This window comes from Apodemus sylvaticus, chromosome 22, assembly GCF_947179515.1.
Source record: "Apodemus sylvaticus chromosome 22, mApoSyl1.1, whole genome shotgun sequence".
In the NCBI taxonomy this organism is placed as follows: domain Eukaryota; kingdom Metazoa; phylum Chordata; class Mammalia; order Rodentia; family Muridae; genus Apodemus; species Apodemus sylvaticus.
In genome coordinates, this window is record NC_067493.1 from 51,988,409 (window position 1) to 51,998,834 (window position 10,426).

At 48.8% G+C, this 10,426-nt stretch overlaps 1 protein-coding gene across 1 annotated transcript in view; it reads right to left on the reverse strand.

The window, feature by feature from the left end:
- Window positions 1–6,835, reverse strand: part of Taok3 (TAO kinase 3) — a 159,154-nt gene extending 152,319 nt beyond the window's left edge. Inside the window, exon 1 of the mRNA XM_052168754.1 lies at window positions 6,640–6,835. The gene's annotated coding sequence lies outside the window, so the exon portion shown is untranslated. The remainder of the gene's footprint in view (window positions 1–6,639) is intronic.
- Window positions 6,836–10,426: the final 3,591 nt, after the last annotated feature.

Consider the following 10,426-nt stretch of genomic DNA (forward strand, 5'->3'; position numbering starts at 1 on the left):
TGTTTTAACTTTCTATCACTACTATTAAATCATGACCCAGATCACTTAAAAACTAATTCAAGGGCTGGAGAGATAGATGGCTCAGTGGTTAAGAGCACTGACTCCTCTTCCAAAAGCCCTGAGTTCAAATCCCAGCAACCACATGGTGGCTCACAACCATCTGTAACAAGATCTGATGTCCTCTTCTGGAGTGTCTGTAGACAGCTACAGTGTACTCACATATAATAAATACATCTTAAAAAGAAAAACTAATTCGATGTAGTTTTTGAAAATATCTGTGGAGGAGCTTTAGCTCCCTGACACAGCACTCGCCTGGTGTATTTGAGGTTCTGAGTTTGTGTCCCATCATCTAAATCAACGTAATAATAAAATATGTGTACTTACACATTCAAAAAACAAAATCTCGTGTTTATTCCCATGATTAGTGTTGCTTCCTGCAGTGGGCGGCAGTGAATGAGCAGACTCAACCAGGCACAGTACTGACACCAAGTCACCAAGTGAAGGGTGGGTGCTCTGCCCTGAAACACACATGTGCATCAACTGCGCCTCCCAGGCCTCTGAAAGGCTCCGGGAGCAATGACGAAAATGGAGCTGAAAGCACATGAGAGCTAGAGGAAGGGGTGGGCCTGTGCGAGGAAGGGGCGGGGCTGTGAGGTGGACAGGGCGGGGCTATGGGATGGACAGGGCGGGGCTGTGAGGATGGGGCAGGAATGTGAGAGGAAGAGGCGGGGCTTTAAGGTAGATGGACCCAGAAAGTGAGGATGGGGCAGGACTGTAAGGAAGACAGGGCGAGGCTGTGAGGTAGATGGGGCAGGGCTATGAGGGGAAGGGATAGGCTGTGAGGGAAAATGGGCGTGGCTGTGAGGGAAAGGGATATGACTGTGAGGTGGAAGGGATGCGGCTGTGAGGTGGACAGGTGGGGCTGTGTGTGGAAGGGGTGTGGCTGTGAGGTGGATAGGGCATGGTTCTAAGGGAAAGGGGCATGGCTGTGAGAGGGAAAGGGGAGCAGCTATAAGGGGAAAGGGGCATGGCTGTGAGGTGGAAGGGGTGTGGCTGTGAGGTGGAAGGGGCGGGAATGTGAGGTGGAAGGGGCAGGAATGTGAGGTGGTGCCTCGGGGGCTGGACAGGGCCATTATACTCTGAACTCAATGCAGCCGTGGCTACCTGCACACTCAGTGGATCACATACACACGCACGCACGCAGACATGCATGAGTGTGGGGGGTAGTGGAGGGGGGGCACAGACATGAAGATCGGAGGGACACAAGTTGGAGGGTTTCTGGGGCGTGTATTGGGCTGGATATGATCATGATATATTGTATAGTCTTACGAAGTGGATGAATAAATTTACTCTAAACATTAAAAATTAAATTAAAAATATTTAAAAGGCTTATATTCAACAGAACTAAAAATTGGCCATGAACTATGATGCTGTGTAGTGTGTTTACTGCCAAGATCAATTAAGTTATTTGTTTACTTAAGAAAGCTTTCTGCTTTAATTAGGGGAATCTATTGTGGTGGGAGAGCAAGATGTATCTGAACTGCCGTCACCCTTGTTTGCATGGACATATGCCAGTGACAGAGAGTGAAACACATGAACATAAATCCAGGCTGAGTGCTACAGACACGGCCATGTAGTTAAGAGCACTGGTGGTTCTTGCAGAGGACCCAGATTCAGTTCCCAGCATCTACTAATGGCTCAAGACCATCTCTAACTTGAGTTCCAGGGCATCTAATGTCTTCTGCTGCCCTTCACAGGTACGGAGCACACATTGTGTGCACAGACATACACATTCAGGAAAAACACCCACACATATAAAATAAAATAAATTAAAAAGTCCTTGCTTATAAAAGAAATAACTAAGCATAGGACTGGTGAGATTGTTCAGTGGTTAGAGGCACTTGCCACCAAGCCTGGTGACATGGGTTTGATTCCCTGGGACCCACATAACGGAAGAAGAGAACCAGCGCCTGCAAGTTGACCTTTGACCTCCACAGACACGTGATCCAATACATACACACAGTAGATAAACGAATATAATTAAAAACAATTATATCCTATAGAGTCTCAGTTTAATCTGGGAATAAAAGGTTTCCTTCAAAATAGTGGAAGACATTGGAGTTGAACTTTACCAATGAATATCCATTAATTATGATATTAAAAAATAAAGTACTGAAGGTGGGTTCAATTTCCCTTTCTTCACGGCGGTGAGAGGTCGGTCAGCTGACAGGACCCCTGATGATGGACTCAGGCACAGAATGTTCTATGGGCTAAGAGCTAACCATATCACCACAAGCAGGAAGGCAGCCAATTCAATGTGTGACAAGTCTAGCCCACCACAAGTTAAGTCAGCCAGGCTACAACACACCCCCTGAATAACTCCAAAACTACTGTGTCTGATAGGCATTTTCTCCCTGAAGGAAGAACAAATTGAAAAATGTTTTCTCAGGAATTCCCAAAACATGTTAAGACAGGATCTTTCCTCTTGTGTGTGTGTCTGTGTGTGTGTGCATGTACATCTGTCTATGTGTGTGTGAGCCTCTGTGTTTGTGCATATATGTGTCTCTGTGTGCCCATATGGCTATCTCTCTGTGTGTTTGTCTGTGTTCTAGTTAGGGTTTTACTGCTGTGAACAGACACCCTGACCTAGGCAACTCTTATAAGGACAACATTTAATTGCGGCTGGCTTACAGGGTCAGAGTTCAGTCCATTATCATCATGGGACTGGCATGCATCCAGGTAGGCATGGTGCAGGAGCAGAGAGTTCTATATTTTCATCTGGAGCCTGCTAACAGAAGACTGCTTCCAGGCAGCTAGGATGAGGGTCTTAAAGCCCACTCCCACAATGACACACCTACTCCAACAGGGCCACACCCACTCCAGCAGGGCCACACCCACACTAACACACCTACTTCAACAAGGCCACGCCTACTCCAACAAGGCCACGCCTACTCCAACAGGGTCACACCTTCTAATAGTGCCACTCTCCCTGGGCTGAGCATATACAAACCATCACAGTCTGTGTATATGTGTGTACATCTGTCTGTGTTCTTTTTGGGAGAGAAGGAAAAGAATTTAAACTGGGAGAACATTCTGAAGGGAAAAATGTGTCTGTCTGTAACCCATGTGTGCAAGTGAGCCTTGGTGACTGTCCTGCGTCACCTCTCCAGCTCTTGCTCCACTCCTACACCCTATTCTGCAGAAGACCCATGCATTTATGAATGCTGGCAAGCAACGGAGATGCTTTCTCGGGTTGGCTTGCCTGTTAAGCCATGCTAGATAGCCAGGCAGCCTCCGAGAGTACAATGGATCGACTGTACAGGACCCAGGCAGTAAGGAACATGTAAAATGGGTTATTAGGTTTCCTGGGCTCCAGCTAGCCAGAGACTAAGGCAAAGAACATGCAAGTGCTCATCTGAACCTCTTGTCCATGGGATTTTTAAAGAAGAGACAAGGCTTCTAAATGAACAAATGTATCAAGATCTCGTACACATCCCTCCCCTCTCACACCCCCTCCCCAGGGAGGAACATTATGGACTCCTCTTATCACTGAGAATTTTACTCCCCTAGACTGTCCTTCCCACCCTGGATCCACACCCTGGCATAAAGTGGCAGTCTTGGTTGCTTAGGTGATGACTCAGGAGAGGCACAGGGTACTTCCTTTTCATACAAGGAAATACATTTATTGTTTTGCCTTTAGATATGACCAGTTGCGCCAGTCAGAAGTGAGCTGACCAGATAGGAGAAAACATTTTCGCCATCAGACACTTCTAGAACTTCCTGGAAGGGCCAGGGCTGGGCTTCCCAATCAGAGAACCTCGCGTCCCTCATCCTTTACCCCCAGGACAAATAGACACAGGAGTTAACGGGTGTAATCTTCTACTCCCACCCCTCCCCAGCCCCTCCTCCACTCCACCCCACTTAACTTTGCTTAACTTTACTTCTTTGAATTCTGAAAAGAAAGCTGTGCTTGCTGCGGCTGGGCCCCCTTCTCAGTGTCACTTGAGTTTCACAGGGGCGGAGCTCTAGCAGGTAGATTCCTAGCGGGTGGGATCCCTAGAGGGTGGGACTTCCAGCATCACTCCTGAATCTGCATCAGAGCTTAAGGCAGAGCTTGTTAGCAGAGCAAGCCTTTCATTTACTATTGCCCCCTGAAAACCATTTCAGAGTCGTTGAGATCTTGGATGGAAATGACATCGGGGCTGGCAGTGTGGCTCAGTGGGAAGGTCAGTTGCCTGGCACTGGCCTGGCTTTGACACTCGCTCTGCACCTAAACAAATCAAATCCAGGCAAGCCTCTTCTTTTACTGCTGTTCTGGGGACCAAGCCCTAGCAGATTCCGAATCGACTAGGAATAATAGTTTTGGTGCAGCTGTCTGGTGCTAAACTTGAGCAAAAATATTTCTTCAGTCTTTTGAGACAGAGTCTTAGAGCTCAGGCTGGTACCATGTAGCCCAGGCCAGCCTTTAACTCAAAATTATTCTGTCTCAGCATCCTGAGTCCTGTTACCACATTCAGTTTAGGGGTTTCAAACTCCTCACACTCTAAACCTGACCCAGAGGAGACATCTAAGCAACAGAAATGGAATTTTAGTTACATCCTCCATTATTTCCCTAAAATCATCATTTAAGTTTCTAAAATGAACAAAACAGCAACAAAGTGAAACAACATTATAAACAAAGAAAGATTTTGAAATCTGAAATACAAGCTATATATTAAAAAAAGTCACAATGAAAGCTCATTGCTTTGTAAATGCTAGTACTCTCTCCCCAAAATAACTGAAGGAAAAAAAAATCATGATTCCTTAAAATCTTCAAATATAAAGTTGATAACCAAACAAGTGCATTGGGGGAGCATCCAGAGGGGGCTGGGGCCATGTCAATATATGTTGGCACTGGGCATTGGGGGAGGGGACTGGGAATTGGGGAAGGGGGCTGGGCATTGGGGGAGGGGGCTGGGGCCGCGTCAATATATGCTGGCACTGGGATCATGGTATTTTCACATGCATCAGAGTAGAAGGCTATTCTGCCCATCCCCTTCTGTGGCCTCAGCTCTTTGTCCTGGCCTTGAGATAGCCCAAGGGGGTCTGCTTTGAATATGCAGATCAGGCGCCTCAGTTTGCCTAGAAAGTGCCATTCATTTACTGGCCCAAGCAATTGTTTTGAAAAATTGAGTGCGACCTTCCAACTGTGTCTAACACATCAAAGTTAAACAGTCCTAACTTCAAACCTGCTCTGGTTCTCCTAAGTGTGCATTGTAAACACTGATAGGGACAGGCTGCCAAAGGGGAAGAAGTTTCTTAACTCTTTGTGGAGTGGAAACAAAAAGCCAAAACTGAAACAAACAACCCCCCACCCCCGAGACACACACATACACACACACACACACACACACACACACACAATGCTTTAAGAGCATTCAAATTAACATTTTAATTAATCCAAGGCTCTTATAAAATAAATCCCTCCTTCCAACTACTTGGGATGGGGTGAATGGAAGCAAGCCCCTGTGGTTTTCCCCCAGATCTGTCATTAAGGAACCCCCAGGTCGAACTCTAGGGAAGAGATGGGAAGCCAGCGCGCTGTTGAGAAGAGGTGAGGCGCTGGTCTAATCTCTACAAATCGTCTGGCTAGCCCTTGGCCAGCCCTTGGGATCCACGTCTTTCACTCCCGGGCCCAACACATGATTCCCTTCCAGTGTCCTGGAACTCAACCCTCAGGGAGACCTCGGGTTCTTAGAAGTGGAACATCGATGTCGCCCAGGTGTCAGCATTGCTGCTGTGCCCACTCAATGCCACCGGGCGCAGGCCGCCGGTGCTTTTCCCCAGGTGCCTGGCTGCGAGGTCAGAAACCCATTTTCACGCTCGGCAAGCTCTTCTCTGGTATCTCACTCACCCGCTCTCTTTGGACTCTCGGTGCTGTGCCTGCTCTGGGTCCCTCAGCTCACACCCGTCCGTCGTGGCCCCTTTTGGGGACCCCTCCCTTCGCTCAGCTGTCCTAAGCCTTCCTGAGGTCCTCTTCACACCCATTGCAAGAGCATAGTTTCAGAACCACTCACTGCCCTTGCCTCCCTTGAAGTCTCCTTTGCTTAGTTTCTGTCTCGGTCCCTCTAGGGTCCCCTTCCTTCATCCCGCTGCCTGGGTTCTCTCAAGTTAACCGGCTCAGTCTGCAGTCCCGGTCCCTCTGAGTGTCCCTCTCTGGGTCCGTCCGCTTTTCCCACCGGTCCATCTGGGGCGGATCTTCTCGCTCACCCCACCGTCGCAGTCCCTCCGGGGTTCTCTTGCTTATCCCACGGCCGGAGTCCCCTCTTCAAGTCGCCTCGTTCATCCCACTGCCCTGCCCTGTCTTGTGGTCCCCTTGCTCTCCCGCGGTATTTCTTGGTCCCCTCCTCGTCCTGCTTTCCCCATCTCTCTCCGGGTCCCCTCGCTTACCCTCAGTCCCTCTCAGAGTTCACTCCTCACCCCGACCCATCCTGGTCCTCTCACTCTCCGCGATCCCTCTCGGGGTCCCCTCCTCACTCCCCGTCCCGGTCCTTCTCGGTCCCCCTGCGCACTGGCAGAACCGCTAGCAACTCCGCTCCCGGGATGCTCGCGGCCGCTGCGCCGGGACTAGGGCTGTCACTCTGGCGCCCGCGCTCTCACCTCAGCGCTGTCACCCGCGGCCCCGGCGCCACCGGCTCCTCTCACTCGTGTCCCGAGTCGCTCCCGTCCTGGGTCTTCGCACGCTGGGTCCCCACGCGCAGCCTCCGCCCGCGAGTCCCCGTCGCGCCCCACTCTCCACGCAGGACCCTAGGCTGCCGCCGCTGCTGCTGTCCGAGGTGCGGTTCCGCCAGGGATGACCAATCGCACCCGAGTGCGCGGAGCGCGCCCCGCCCCCACTCGACCCCGCCCTCGACTCCGCCCACAGCCATGCTCTGATAGGCTCTCTACTGACCTTCCCTGATCGTCGCTTTCGGGTCCAGGCCTCATATAGGTGTTCTATTGCCTTCGCCTGGGAAGCCCGAGAGGTCGATAGATCCAGGGGATTGGCGGAGCTGGTGGTGGGCGGAGCTGGTGGTGGGCGGGGCTTTCTAAAACTCGGAAGTTCTCTCAACTTGAGTTACCCGTGGCCCTCTTGGGGCGCGGTCAGCCTTGTTTGTGCTGTGCAAGGGTCAAAGTTCGTGGCTCTCGTTCCCCAAGCCTTGGCTTGTCTTGGAAGACCACTGTGGAGAGCTCGTGGGGCCGATCGGGTCTTTCTCTGAACCGTTCACAGCTCCTAGTCATACTTAAGGGATGCTTTCCGCCTGGGGCTTGTAAATATTTTCTAGCTCTCAGTCAGGGGAATGCGTTTCCTTGCTTTGAGTTCAGTGGACCTCAGTTTACTGCTGGAGAGAGAGGAAAAAAAATCTGTGGACCCAGCTAAGTGCTTAACAGAGTCTGGGCACATTTTAAAACAGATGTGATGTAAGTACCAATACTCTGTAGGCAGAGGCAGGAAAATCGCCTCAAGTTTGAACCCAGCCTGGGGTATCTAGCTAGACCTCTCAGAAGCCTAGAAAAAAGAAAGGAAGGAAGGAAGGAAGATGAAAAAAGAAATGCTCATTTTGTGAGTTTTGATTACCACGGTTAGAGGAGGAGTTGAGGTAGGGGGGAACCCTTTGGCTTTGGCAAAATTCCAGCAAGCATATCCAACTGAATCTTTCAGGGTCACGGCCTTTAATGAACCAAAGGCGGACAAGGCAGAAGGCCAGTGAGCTTTGACCCCCAAGTGCAACGTGCGATAACTTGGCTCCGTTCTAAGCCACGCTGAAACATAGCGCTTGCCATAGATTAAAGTGCACCGGGACCTGTCTCACATTTTTGTGGAAATGGCTGTGCTGTTTCGTTGGACTATGGAATCTCAAAGCAGCTTTCTGCAGGGACACATTTTCACCCTAAGTCTCATCAGATGTTGACACTCCTGGTCAACGCTCTACTACAAAAATATTTACTTATTTATTTATCGGAGATTGGGTTTCACTATGTAGCTTAGGCTGGCCTACTGGCCTAGAACTCTCTGTGTGGACTGGTTGGCCTTGGGCTCATAGGGATCTGCCTGCCCCTGCCTGCCTCTGGCTGCAGTTAAAGGCGCATGCCAACATGCTGGTCTATCTTTTTTTTTTTAAGTATTGGAGACTTAAACATGCCAAAAAACTGTCCCCCCCTCACAGTTCCCCCCAGCAAGATTTGCATCCTAAACATTGTCTATTTGCATATCAAACTTCATCTGGGTAGTTTGACTGACCCTATTTGGGAGAAGTGGTGGAGAATTTTTTAAGGGGTGAAACTTGATTTTGAAGGGCACTTAGGTTTTACAGGTAATGATAAAATTTGGTCAAGCCTAAAGTCATGAGGGATTCTTAAAAAGTTCATGTCCCTCTTCACTAAGGAGCACTTGGTAGACTGATCTTGGGCCAGCTGTGCAGTTTTCATGGAAGATAAGGGGCAAATTGTCACCCTCCAACTGTTTGTGTCTCTGTAATCCATGTAAAACAGAAATGCATGGCTCTTAACACTGGCTGTCTGTAATCAGGGAGACAGAAATAAGAGTTAAACACCAACAAGATTACACACACACAAAAAGGGTGCCCAGCTTCTTGTAACAATTTAGTAACAAACCTAAGTATCGTTTGTTTCATTGTATCAGTGAATTCTAAGGTCAAAAGAATGATGCCCATTATTTTTGTTGCTTTGTGAATAGTATTGGGAGCTGCAATCTCACACTGTGGTGGATTACAAATAGTTTACATGTGATCCAACAGCTTCACACACACACACACACACACACACAGAGTACAAGCACACACAGGAAGCTGACCTCATCCTTTGGAGAAGAGACAGCTCTGAGAGCCTCTACTGAGGCTGGGCTTGAAGAAGGACTCTGGTCGAAGAGAAGGGGCTTCAGATCCCTGAACTGCTGGAAAAGCCATCCCGGCTTCGCATTCTGGACATTCTTGCATTTCTGCACAGAGGAACTCTCCCTTACAAAGAGAGCCAAGATTTAATTAAAACAAGGTAGCAAATAGGAAATGTCAAAATAAATGGGACTTAGAACGAATGTTCTCATTTTTAGAAGTCTCTCTGGGGGCCCATTTGGAAATCCATTTGATCACAGAGGCCGTGAGAAGCAGAGTACTGGGCGGGGTTCCACCCCGCCTTCCTCCACTGTGTTCCCGCCTGCCAGGACCTTAATGCTTGTTCTGTTTTCTGCAGATTTGAGTTAACTGAATGGGGTTCCTCTGGACACATCTTCTCTGCCTCTCCAATTAGGGAGTGAAGCAAGGGTCCCCAGTATGCTGGGAAAGTGCCCTACCCAACCACATGCATCCACAGCCCTGCTTTTTAGTTTTGCTTTCAAACAAGGTCTCACTAAAGTGGCTGGCCTTGAACTCACTGTGAAATCCAGGCAAGCCTTGATCTTACTCTGTCCTCCTGCATTGATCTTTCTGAGCACCTGGGAACCACAAGGCAGAGTCCATAGGTTTCTCCTCCTCCTCCTCCTCCTCCTCCTCCTCCTCCTCCTCTTCTTCTTTCTTCTTCTCCTTCTCCTTCTTCTCCTCCTCCTCCTCTTCTTCCTCCTCCTTCTCCTCCTCCTGCTTCTGCTCCTCCTCCTCTTCCTCCTCTTCCTCTTCCTCCTCCCCTCCTTCTCCTCTTCCTTCTTCTTCTTCTTCTTCCTCCTCCTCCACCTCCTCCTTCCTCCTCCCTTCCCTCCTCCTCTTCTTCTTGTAAGCAAAACTGTAACACTGTGTTCCTCTTCTAGGAGTGGGGAATACAGGGCTACCCAGATTAACACATGGAGAAATTCAGTTTCATGGCTTTTTTTGTTTGTTTTCAAAACAGGGTTTTTCTGTGTATCCCTGGCTATTCTGGAACTCGAATTGTAGACCAGGCTGGCCTTGAACTCAGCCTGCTTCTGCCTCCCTAGTGTTGCAACTAAAGGCCACTTTGCCCAGCGTTGGCTTCTGAATTTAAACCAATGTAGTTCCTGGAGGGAAATGCTCTGTTTATTCATGTGAAAATTAGCAGATTAGCAAGTTACTGTTTTAGGCCAAAATACCTGAAAAATTATGTTCGAGGAAACACAAGGCAACTATCTTGTGGAGAGCCTGGATGTGGGATTCTAGACTGAAGCCACCGTTTTCTTTCTGGTTTTTTTTTTTTTTTTTTTTTTTTTAAAGGAGAATGATAACTCTTTTGGTCATTTGTAAAATCGGGAGAACAGCTTACCCAGTAAGTCTATTCAAAAGAAAGCACTGGCAAGGCGCCTAGGGACATACATTCACCTGACCGGTGGATGAAATAACAGCAACTTGCCTTTATTGTAATTTTTAATAAAGCCCCTATTAAAGAAGGGGGGCCACCATCCACTCCGTTTTCTGTACCACACACATTCTGGCTGTCCAGGCTTCCA